This window comes from Apodemus sylvaticus, chromosome 21 (assembly GCF_947179515.1).
Source record: "Apodemus sylvaticus chromosome 21, mApoSyl1.1, whole genome shotgun sequence".
Classification (NCBI taxonomy): domain Eukaryota; kingdom Metazoa; phylum Chordata; class Mammalia; order Rodentia; family Muridae; genus Apodemus; species Apodemus sylvaticus.
The window spans coordinates 36,786,125-36,799,244 of NC_067492.1; the positions used below are offsets into that span (position 1 = coordinate 36,786,125).

The window sequence follows — 13,120 nt, forward strand, 5'->3', positions numbered from 1 at the left end:
GTGGTGCTGTTTGAAAAGGTGAACCCTTTAAGAGGAGGAGCCTCTCTGGAGGAAGTAGATCACTAGGGGTGGGGTTTGAGGCTTTAGAGATTAGACCCATTTCCTGTCCATTCTCTCCCTCCTGTTTCCGGAACCTTGTCTTCCTTTCCGTTGTGTACTGTTTCCTTCTCTAAACCCAAATAACCTATTCTTCCTTTAATGTGGTTGGGCATTTGGTCAGTGACAAGAAAAGAAACTAACACACACAACCATTACAGCTAGCTGGGAAGCTTAGCAGGTAGCACAAGCCCATGCTGTATCTTTTCATTATGGAATATGGACTCAAGATTGCCAGGTAATTTCAAGGGAAGAAAAAAAAATCAACTGAATTCTAATTTGAAATTTTCTAATTTAAAAGTACTGGCAACAATCCAAAATTTAAAGATACACAGTGGGTACTTATGCCTTTGGGAAAATAGAATAGATACATTCTTATATTCTTTACATTCTTTACGTGTATATATGTACATATATGAATATGTATGCATATATGGGGGTGTGATGCTATGCAGAATAAATATATACATACATATATTCATGATTTTATATATATATACATATATATTCTATTATATATATGTATATATATATATATATAATAGAAGATGATTTTGAAGAGTGGAGACAAGAAAGCAAGAATTTGGGACCTGTTATGGTCTCAAACATAAATGCCTACACCGTGGTCTTTGGCCTGTAGCACTATTGGGTGATGGAAACTTTAGAAGGCGGGGTCTTGTACAAGGCAAGGAAGTCGTGACATCGGGGCATGCTCTTAAAGGAGGGTATAAGGGACATTGGCCCTTTCCTTCCTGCTCTTCTTTTTTCCTCTAGCTACCAAGGATGAACAGTTCTGCTTTAACCCAGGCTTTTCCCCATAACGAGCCTCCCCACAGGCTCAAAACAAGAGATCCAAGTGACTTTGAAGTCATAAACCAAAATAAAACTTCCTTCCTTTCAATCTGGTCATCTCAGACATTTCGTCAAGGCAATAGAAACCTAGGGGACGTAGGACCCAAGATAGAGACCAGTGGTGAGTTCTCTAAGTTTTCTTCTTATGTCATATATTTTAGGCGTGGAATCAAAATGCACACCAGAAACCCCAACAGGCATGGAAAAGCTGAGTCTAACGAAAGCTTTCTCTCTGTGGCCAAATACTGGGGGGGTGGGGGGGGCACCTCTTGGCACAAGCAGAATAATTTGACTCCAGTCAAATACTATGAAAGACTGTGTAGTTCATCTATCACCCATGCAAGCAAAGGTCAGGTTTTCATCCACGGAGGCAGCAGCAGCAGCAGCAGCAGCTCTGCTTGGGTCTCGTCAGACAGATCCAAGAGGAGAACTGCCCTCTCCTTTTGTGAACTTAGGAGAAACAATTGGTGTCTCCTTTTCCTCCTGCACACAACTCAGCCAGTAGTGGAGACCTCTCGAGGAACTTGTGAGCTTGGGTTTTCTCTTTGCTTGCAGGAGTGAGGATGCCCTTTCCTTTTTGCTAGACTGGTACTGGAGGGGTAGCAGAAAAGGAAAGACTCCTCAGTGGCATCCCCATTGGCAATATATGTATGAATAACGTTCTACAAAGTAATTACTGATAAGTAGAAGACCGTGCAAAAATAAACTGAGAAGCAGTATGCACAAAGGAAATGGTTTGGAAAAGAATGGTTCCAGAATATTGGGCAAAAGGAAAGACTGCAGGGAGAAGAAAACATTATTTTCAAGACTGAGGATGAAGCAAGGACAGCCACTGTCATTTTCTATATCCAATATAGTGTTGTGCTGGGACCACACAATAGTGTCGTCTTAAGACAGAAAAAGAAAATAAAAGGAAATAGTGTAAAGGAGGAAAAGTTGTCCTTGTAGGTAGCGTGACCGACTATTTGGAAGCTCTTAGGGAATCTACCAAGGCAAGCCAACTATACTCAGTGTCCTAATAAATGAATTAAGCAAGGTCACCAGAAATCAAACAAACATTAAAGACTTTTAGTACTGGCCACATGGACACTGAAACTGAAAAATGCAAAATACAGTCACTGAAAAGTAGAATACTTGGGCGTCAATCTACTAAAACGTAGACAGGACTAAATTCTGAGTGCTGAGGAAGACCACAATGACCCCATAAATAGAGACAAGCATACCCACAGAGTTCCAAGCACATTAAAGCTTCACTTTATCCCAAACTGATATATTGACATACAGGTTTGACAAAATTCCTATCAGTATTTCTACAATGCTTTTTTTTTTCTTGCCAGTTGTGTGTGTGTGTGTGTGTGTGTGTGTGTGTATGTATGTATGTATGTGTGTTAGGCATATGTGTGAAGACATATATATATCATGTCCCTGAACATGTCACAGACAGAGGTTGAAGTCAGGATTATTCTTGATGGCTCTCCCATTTTACACAATGAGACAGGGAACCTAGAACTTGCCATGCGCCTGGTGCTGCTAGCTGATTTGCTCAGGGGAATCCCCCGACTCTGGTTTCTGAGGCTGGGCTATCATGTCCATTCAGCATTTACATGGATTGTAGGGACCCAAACTTCTGTCTGTATTCTTGTGTGGTCAGCACTTTAACCTCTGCACCACCTTACCAGCCCTGCAATGTCTTTTATGGGTGAAGGTGAGGATATTCTCAAAATGCACTTGGCAAAGCAAGAGAATCCAACTAGTTAAGATCATTTTGGAAGAGAAGAATAAAGTAGAAGGAATCAGTCTACCCAATGCTGAAATTCACCAGATAGCAGCGGTGCTAAGACTAGGGCTTAGTTATGTCGGCAGAGGAATAAACACATAGGTCGATCAGGCTGAATGGGAAACCTAGACCCAGACCTGCAGAAATGGACCCCACTGATTTCTGGCAAAGATTCAAAAGTAACTCATTTGGGGAAGAAAGCATTTCCAAGAACCACACCAGAGCACCTGGACATAGTACAACAACAACAACAACAACACTCTCTTTGTCTCATATTACACGTACAAATTAACCCCAAATCAATCATGAACTCCATGTGAGAAATATAAAACTATGACACTTTGAGAACACAATATAAGAGACCCTTAGAATGTAAGTTTGGGCAGGATTCTTAGACAATGTGTAACAGTGCAATCCATAAAAAGAAACACTGATAAATTGGGCTTCATTAAAATTAAAGACTTCTGTGAGAGGCTGTTAGGCAGATGAAGAAAGAAACTCTATCTGGGAGAAAAAGAACTGCAACTGAACATCCAACAGGGTCAGAATCTAGAAGTCACCACATGAAGAAGCCCTGAAACGCAATACAGAGACAGAGAATGTCCAATTAGAAAACATTTGAAGGGTATGAACAGACATTTCAGTAAAGGGAACCCATAGGTGGATCCACGGGCAAGTATTCCAGTGAGGGCCATAATGAGATGCTATAGCAGCGCCATCGAAGTAGCTAATAATAGAGTAGTAAGAATCTCAAATTCTGTTCTGCAGAGAAACTAGATCACGTACACATGACAAGTGGGATGGTAAAATGGTGCAGCATTTTGGGAAACACTTGGGCAGTTAAAAAAAAAATCAAAACACTACTGAATGTAGAGCTGGGGAAATGGCCCGGTGGATAAAGTGCTTGGTGTGCAAAGTGCTGACCTGAGTTGAAATCTTCTCCACCTACGTAAAAGTCAAGGCTGGTGGCACTTGCCTGTAAACCCAGCGATATGAGGCACAGACAGAAGGGTGGCAGGAGCGTGCTGGCCAGGTTCCGTTAGAGGATATCTCAAATAGAAGATTCAGAGCAATTGGGGAAGACAGGCAATATCTACCTCAACCTCTACACGTAAGCACATGAGCGCCCACACACGTATGCACACATTTATATACCCTCACACACACCTATCCTCTCCCCCAGCATTTGAGCTGGGCTTTTGAATCTCTGCATTAATCATTAGTTCTCAGCCCAAAGTCCCTGGCCCTTTGTTCTTAACAGAACAATACAGCTTCCTGTTTTTCACCTGGAAGCCATGGCTAGCCAGCACCAGGAGATAGCCTGGGGTGGAGCGCTGAAGTTTGCTGAGCTGCCTGACCTACAAATTCCTAAATTAAGTAGGTGACCTGCCCAGCTGCCTGAGTAGTGGAGCCAACAGAACGCCAGACCACTTCCCCTGGAACTCACCCGGAGTCTGGGAGAAGGGGCTCGCCCAAACTCTTAAATTGTCAGCTCTCCATTAAACTTCGGCCTGGATCAGCAAGTGTTGTCCTGGCCCTCGTTCTTTTCGCTGCCCTCCATCTATTCCCCAGCTTCTCTTCCAGGAACCCAGTTTGCAGTAGCTGTTGGCAGCTACACACACCTACACACAGGTGCACACATACCTGTATACACACATGTATATACCCCCACACACACTCACATATCTACACACAGGTGCACACACACCTGTATATACACACGTATATACCCACACACACCTACACACAGGTGCACACACACCTGTATACACACATGTATACACCCCACACACACCTACACACAGGTGCACACACACCTGTATACATGCAGTAAACTTGCAGTTATACCTCAGCCCAGCAATTGTGATGTGGGTCATACGTATTATGATACACTATTCAGGAAAAAAAGAAAGGACAAATGGTATATGCCAGTGTGGATAGATTTCCAGAAAGGCATGATGAGTGAAAAATTCCCTTGTTTTGTTATAGTTGTAATGAAGTTAATCTGGCCGTAAATGTAAGGGCTCCCATACTGTGACGATGGTTGTGCTTGATATTTTGACTGTAATGCAAGATGTTATGGTCAGGTACCACTAAGTGAAGACACATGGAAATTCTTTACATTATTTTTTTTACAACTGCATATGAGTAACAATTGTCTGAAAATGAAACATTGTTATGAATACCAAATAAAAATGTATATCTCTTGGGGCCAGAGAGATGGCTCAGTGGTTAAAGGTGCTTATCACCAAGTTTAATGATGACCAGTTTTATATATATATATATATATATTATATGCATATATATGCATATATATATATGCATCCCCCAAGTCAGACCTTAAGACTCATGTCTCTAGCTCCAGAACTTGGTAGGCTGAGACAGGATTCTGAGTTCAAGGCCAGCTTGGGGTATATATAGCAAGCGTGAGGCTAACTGAGCTGTATAGTGAGACTCTCAAAATACCAACTACACATGGCACACTTACCACTGTCTTCTGATGTGTGCCATCCAATTCCTCTTCCTCTGAGTCTTTGCAGGCCTTCCCTTGGCAGCTGGGAGTGCGCTGCGACTCTTCACACCTTCCCCCTGGTTGTAGGGCTTCACATGTGTGAGTCACGTCACCCTACTTACTGTGTGCTTGCGATATGGTCTCCATTTGTTAAAATTCTATTTAGGTGAATTTTCATATCTGCTTCGCCCCCACCCTCTCTTCCCCTCACATTATTTTCCTTCTGCTCCCTTGATGATTTAAAATATATACATTTTTTATCTACTGTAGCTTAATTAATTTATTTCTAGTCTCTGATGTTGCAGCAGGAGAACCAGCTCTTCCTCAGCATCTCCTAACATAATTGAAAACACGCTGCTCCTCTGTGATGCTAGAATGCACGGAGATGTCTCTTCACCAGCAAGCAGGCAGGCAGGCAGGCAGGTCTGCTGAGGACACCAGCTGGCTGGCCTCCAACTCATTTCCTGTCTGCTTCTCTACACCTGGAGACGGTGTCAGCTCTCACAGGTTGAGTGCTCAGTTCCTCAGATGGATCACATGTCGGATATCAGCCCCAAGTCCAGGCCTTCTTAACTTCTGACCCATGTCTACACAATGGGACTTCCATACCCAGACCCCACACTTACCACACCCCTGTTCAGCTCATGGAACTCATAGAAACACTGTGCTTTTATTGATGGGTTGGTTTATCATAAAGGACACCTTAAAAAATGCTAAGAAGCATGGGGTGAAAGTGACATCTGGGTGGGTCCTGCTTCAGGAGTCTCTGCTCTTTGCATTTGGAGCATAACACCCTCCCAGCATGCAACTGAGCTCTGTTTCCTGTCCCCAAGTCCCACTGTGCTCGGCTCTCTAGATGCTCTTTGCATATAACTTGCTCTTTGTTTGGATTTTTACAGAGACGTCTTTACACAACTAGGATTTAAGCAAGGACACCTATGCTGAAGTGGTATTGGACAGAAGGGTGTGCCCTAATGCTGGCAGACTGAGTGGGAAACCCCACAGCACCCCTCTGTCCAGCATACCCTCCTCCAGGGAACAGAACAGGACTTCTTTCTGGAATGAGGGTCTTAGAATCTGCTGTGTGGCAAGGTAGACCCTCGGAGAGTTTTTTTCTGGCCTGCTCACACTAGGAAGACAGGGAGTGGGTGATTGTGGTGTGCTTTTAGTTTCTATGCCCCAATGTGGGGAAAAGAAATTCTAGTTTCAATGGTGCACTTTTGGAAAATTAAAGGGACACAGGAGATTATAAGAGAAGGAAGAAGGAAAGGAGGGAGACAGTGAGCTAGAGAAAGAGCTCTAAGATTATGGTGAAGAATGCGTAGGTAGTGTTCTGGGGAGAGGACCAATGAGGAGAAAAGAGTATGAGGGTTGTTTTAGGGTTTTACTCCTGTGAACAGACACCATGACCAAGGCAAGTCTTATAAAGGACAACATTTAATTGGGACTGGCTTTCAGGTTCAGAGGTTCAGTCCATCATCATCAAGGCAGGAGCATGGCAGCATCCAGGCAGGTATGGGACTGGAGGAGCTGAGAGTTTTACAACTTTACCTGAGGGCTACCAGCAGAATACTAACTTCCAGGCAGCTAGGATGAGGGTCTTAAAGCCCACACCCACAATAACATGTGTAGTCCAACAAGGCCACACCTACTCCAACAGGCCACACCTTCTAATAGTGACACTCCCTGGGCCGAGCATATAAAAAACCATCACAAAGGTCAATGGGGTAAGGGAATAAATAGGAACAAAATATTTTGATACTTATGTTGTAATTAAATTCATTACTTTGTATGCTAACTTTAAAAAATAAATCACTATGGGCCTGTGAGATAGTTCTGTGGGGAAAGGTGTTGGTGCCAAGACAGGTGACTTTCATTTGATTCCCCGGTGACCCACGTGTAGGAAAAGGAGAACCAGTTCCTGCACCCATGCACCATTTGGTTCATAAGCATGCATGCACAAGCATACAATACTACTACTAATTATTATTATAAATGTAATTAAAAATGATCACTCTGAGTCAGGCAGATTGGCACATGCCTTTAATCCCAGCACTAGGGATGCAGAGCCAGGCAGATGTCTGAGTTTGAGGCCAGGCTGGTCTACAGAATGAGTTCCAGTACAGCCCAGAGCTACATAGAAAAACCTTGTCTTGAAAAACAAACCAACAAAAAAATGATTGTTCTGGAGTACTCCAGAGCTGATCCAAGAAGCAAGATCAAAAGGCCGAATACTGTTCTATCATCTATTATTCCTATTGTTCTAGTGATTCAGGAAATATCAAGGGGTATGGAATTTATGAGCCAAGAACCGCAGATGAAAATCAGAATGCATAAACCAGAACAGCAGACAACTGAACCCGTAGCTTATTGTAGCTTTTTTTTTCCTCATGTGGTAGTTGTCCCATCCAGTGTTACCGATTTTTCTTTTGCAAATTTATCCTCAGTGAGACTTCATAGGATCCCACGAAGCCTGTGTCGACAGCGCTTTCTCTAACAGTGATTTTTTTACACTGAACAATCTGAAGACTCAGTGGGAATCAGTGGAAGAATTACCAGCACAAGACAATTCCCAGTCTCCTTGGCCTGAAGCTGTTGGAGTAGAACCCTTGCCCAGCATTCAGAGACCATGGACGCCCTCTCAGTACCTAGGAAACAAATGACCCAGGTACACCAGGGAACTAATAAATAAAGGCATTGCTTCCTTTCTTTTCCAAAGAGGCCTGTAGACACTAGCATTCCTGTTCCCCGAGGCTGGCAGCTTGGGCATTCCTCCACCTCACAGGCGACCCAAATATGACTTCAGTAACTGTAACCCTGCATCGTTGTAGGAGCACTGCCTGCTCCTGTCCCAGCCGAGGCATAAATTAATTGTTAATTTTCTTCTTTTTCTCTTTTTGTTTGCAACTGATTGTGATTACCTTGTGGATTTTATCAACATGATTTGATGTATTTGACGCAGCATCCTTCGCTATTTTAATACACATATTTTTCAGTTGCTAACATACACTGATTTCAACATTTTACTAGTTCCAGTGAACTGTGAAATCCTGCCTTCCATTTAATTCCCTTTATCTTTACCAATTTTCAATACTAGTGTTGCAGGGGTTGTAATTCTATTAAAAAATAGTGGTTTTTAAATTAAATTTAATTTTTTTTATTCACTTTGCATTCTGCTGCTCACTGCCCCCTTCCTGGTCACCCCTCCCACAATCCTTTCCCCATCCCCTCTCCCCTTCTTCTCTGGGCAGGTGGGGCCCCCTGGGTATCTTCTCTTCCCCACCCCCACCCCCAGGTGTGGCACTTCAGTCTCTGGGAGGCTAGGTGCCTTCTCCCCGACTGAGGCCAGACAAGGCAGCCAAGCTAGAAGAACCAAGGATAGGCAACAGCTTTTGGGATAGTTCCTGCTCCAGTTGTTCAGGACCCACATGAAGACCAAGCTGAACATCTGCTACATATATATGCTGGGAGGCCTATGTCCAGCCCATGTTCCTTGTTCCTTGGTTGGTGGTTCAGACTCTGAGAGCCCCAAGGGTCCAGGTTAGTTGACTCTGTTAGTCTCCCGGTGGAGTTCCTATCCCCTTCCAGACCTGCAATCCTTCCTCCACTGTTTGGCTGTGGGGTATCTGTCTGATTCGGCTTCTGGTTAGAACCTCTCAGAGGACCATTTGCTTCTGTCTGCAAGCATAATAGAGCATTGATAGTGTCTGGGATTGGTACTTGCTTATGGGATGGGTCTCAAGTTGGGGTGGTTATTGATTGGCCATTTCCTCAGTCTTTGCTCCATCCCCTGTGCCTGCATTTCTTGTAGACAGTATAAATTTTGGATTGAAAGTTTTGTGGGTGGGTTGGTGTCTCCATCACTCCGCTGGGGTTCCTTCTTGGCTACAGGAGGTGGCTCTTCAGGTTCCATATCACCAATGTAATGAGTCACAGCTAAGGTTACCCCCATTGATTTTTGGGCACCTCCCTAAAAATTCACCAAGACATATAATCCATTGCATATAAGCCCCAGTTTCATTCCTTTATTTAGGAAGCCTCAGGTTTCTGTCTTTTGTCATTTCTTCGGTTTGAAGAGCCTCCCTTGATTTCTATGGATTATTATTCTAAAATATATTTTTCTGTAGTTATCTTTAAGGAAATTAAATATGTTGTGTTTTGGTTTGCATTTTTGAACACACACATTGAGATTGTGTGTATGTCAGTAGGTGGGAAAATCTCAGGTGCATGTGTCTGGGCTCAGCCACCTGTCTTTATAGAATTCTTCTTGCTGTTGTCCCCTGAACACCTGGTATCTCCCACAGAGGAGGAAAGTCATAATCTCCGTAGGGAAGACCACCTCTGCTGGTCATTTGTGATGGCCAACAAGAGTACTTTGATTGTTTTGTGATGCTATTGATCATCGTAAGAGTGTTTGACTTTCATTTGGTCCAGGGCAGAAATGAGGCATCCAGATGACTTTCTGTTGGTAGCCAGGAGGTTGGGAATGCTTCTTTTCCATTGGATGGGAGGTCAAGAGAAGCAACCCCTTCTCTCTTCCACAGTTCTGAGTTCTCTAACTAGTCATTCTTTCCAACATTGCAAATTCTTCAACCATGTCTTCATTCTGAGTCTCTAGCTGTCCCTAGCTGGAAAGGTTAGGAAGCCGCAGGCCCATGCAGTCTTGGCCAAGACAGTGCATCCTCTACTCAACTTTTGAATTTGGGAATTGGGAATTAGCATGATTTTATTAGCTAATCAAATGAACAGTTTTATTCATATTACTTTTTACAACCTTTGCCATATAAAATTTATGCACTAATTTAAAAATATTTCTATTTCCAGTTGGCATACAGCAGTTATACATATTTATATACACAGTATGGTATTTGCACATCCATATATTATATGTAATGATCAGCCAATGGTAATTGGCATATCTATGTCCTCAAGAAAACGCATTTGCTTTGTGTTGGAAACAGGACATCCTCTTTGCTAGCTACCTGAAGATATTCAACTCATTGTGGTGAGGCATATTATCCTAATGTGCTCCAGATTACCGGGAGGCTATTTCTTCCTGCCAGCCTCACTTTTATCCATCCTGTCTCTGTGCTCCTCATACTCCATACTCTCCTTAGAGAGTAGAGTGGGTAACTACACTGTTTCCCACTTCCTGAGAACAGCTTTGTAGATTCTACATGTAAGGAAAACATGTAATAGCTTCTCTTCAGTCTCTGACTTTATACTTAAGTCAATACATTATATACTTAAATCAGCTGCCTAGGCCCATCTGTGTTGCTACAAATGACAGGATTTCATTCTTCATGGCTGTATAATAGCCTACTGTGCATATATCTCACATTTTATTTATCAATTTGACAGTTGATGGTAGTGAGGATTTTGGTTTCTTTAAACAACATAGCCATATTGTAGGAATATGTTTTTGTTTTAATTCCAGGTATGGGGGATATGAGGCCGCTTCACAGTGGGTGACTAAGATTTGTCTTGTGTTCTAGCAGAGGTGTGGTGTTGCCAGCTATAGATAGTTTCTTCGAGTGTGTGAAATTGGAATTCTGGGAACTTTTCAGAGGATATATAAATTCTCGAGCCATGATAGATCGTGGCTGGTTGATGGGTTGTTGGTTGGATGCTGCTGGATGCATTTGTTAAGTAGTCATGTACAAAGAAGAAATAATAATAAGAAATTAGATAACCTGATAGCATATATCAAACTTGCCCTGAGGAACTCAATTCCCTCAATCAGCAGTAAGTAGTATAACAATAATGATGCCCTCTCTCCTTTTTTCTCTCCTATGTTGTCTTAGGGATTGAAAAGGTGAAAGAAGTTCTCGCTTTGACAGCACATACACTAAAATTGGAACGATACAGAGAAGATTAGCATGGCCCCTGTGCAAGGATGACATGCAAATTTGTGAAGCATTCCATATTTTTTAATGGTTGGAACTGGAAAATATCATCCCAAGTGAGGTAACCCAACCACAAAAGAACACACATGGAATGCAATCACTGATAAGTAGATATTAGCCCAGAAGCTCTGAATACCCAAGACATAATTAACATATCAAATCATTCCCAAGAAGAAGGAAGGAGGGGGCCCTGGTCCTGGAACCGCTTGATGCAGCAATGCAGGGGATTACAGGGACAGAGAAGTAGGAGGGGTTTGATCAGGGAATGGGGAATGGGCGGAGGGAAGAGGGCTTATGGGACTTATGAGGAGGGGGGAACCGGGAAAGGAGAAATCATTTGGAATGTAAACAAAGAATGTAGAAAATAAAAAAAAAAAAGAAAAGGTGGAAGAAAAAAAACCCCACAAAGTACTCAAAAGTCCAGTTGATTCTATTTGACATTCAAGTTGATTCTGCTATGTAGATTTTCACATGATACATTATTACTTTGCTGTTGTTTTTTTTAATCATACATGATTTGCCTTCATCCCTGCCACCAACATTGATTCATTTAGCAAATTTTTATTTTTTCCCCTGCTGGGGACAGAACACAGGTCTCATACATCCTAGGTGAGCACGCTACTACTAAGCCAAGTTCTCAGCCTTGATAAAACATATCTTTAAGTTATTTGAGGGCTTTGTGAATAGTTATGGTTGAGGAAATCATTCCATTCTCTGGGTGTCTCTCAGCTCACTCACTTCATGTATAAACAACGTGGCCAAATTAGCTGGGGGAGCAGATGGGCTTTGAAAATATACACGGCTGTAAAGAGAGGATGACATGGAAGAGAGTAGATGGACAGTTGGGGGGGGTGCAAACAACAGGGCACAAGCTTCTGCTGGTATTTTTATGCCCAAGTCTGTTACAGGGTCAAGGCTGGCTGGGCTGGCTGGGCTGGCTGGGCTGGCTGGGCTGGCTGGGCTGGCTGGGCTGGCTGGGCTGGCTGGGCTGGCTGGGCTGGCTGGGCTGGCTGGGCTGGCTGGGCTGGCTGGGCTGGCTGGGCTGGCTGGGCTGGCTGCAGGGTACCCCGTTTCAAGTGCATCAGTATATCTCAGAGAGGGACATAAAGGGGTTTCAGTGCTCCGCAGGGTCTCCACAGCAACACCACCCATGCTCTAAGCAGATAAGGCTGGTTTCCTTAGAAATGATACCAAAAAAAGGAAAGGAGTTCATGAGGAGTAGGTTTGCCTTGGTGAGGAGCAAAGAAAATTCCAGAAAGCTGAAAATACATCTTTATTTGGCGAAACTTAGGAAAGGTAGTATTAGGTCATATTAAATAATAGGCTTGGAGGGAGAAAGTATTCATAATTATTTTTAAGGTTACCTGAAAGAACTTTATGTTTTAGCCCATAATCACACAAAACCAACCAAACAAAGCAACAATAGCAACAACAACAACAACACAACCACAATACCTTTTGCTATTGTAAGTGGTTTCTCCATTATATTCATCAGGTGGCAATGTTCTTCTGGAAAAATACTCAAAGGCTAAGAGAACAAGGAGGAGCCTTGTCTGGTGTCACTGACTGTGCTGTGGAGAAGAGAAGAACCAACCCCCTCCCTCTGCTCATTGGGTTAACAGGACCCTGTTTCAGCCTCCCAGGGCACAGACTCACTAATCTTAATGTGCACTGAGGAGGCTTAATTCAGAAGGGGATTCACTGTAAGTGATTCTCGTGAGACAGTGAACCTAGCCAGACAATTAAGAAGGGGATGTCAGATTGCGGGGACTGGATGGGAAGTTTTACATACAAGGCCTTTGACAGTAAGAATATCTGACTCCAGGTAGGCATTCAAGAGCAGTTCTGGCAATGTTGAGTGTTGAAATAAGCTGTGTGGACTAGTTTCCATTTGACTCTCTGGGAGGCTTGCATAGCATTCTCTGACTCAGGAGAATGATCTGGACTAAACCTGAGAGCTTTTGTATTCTCAGTCCT

At 43.1% G+C, this 13,120-nt stretch overlaps 1 non-coding gene across 1 annotated transcript; it reads left to right on the forward strand.

The window, feature by feature from the left end:
• The first annotated feature begins 11,061 nt into the window (after positions 1-11,061).
• On the forward strand, positions 11,062-11,168 carry LOC127672220 (U6 spliceosomal RNA). The gene has a single exon (XR_007974878.1). It is a non-coding gene; the product is annotated as a U6 spliceosomal RNA (small nuclear RNA).
• Positions 11,169-13,120: the final 1,952 nt, after the last annotated feature.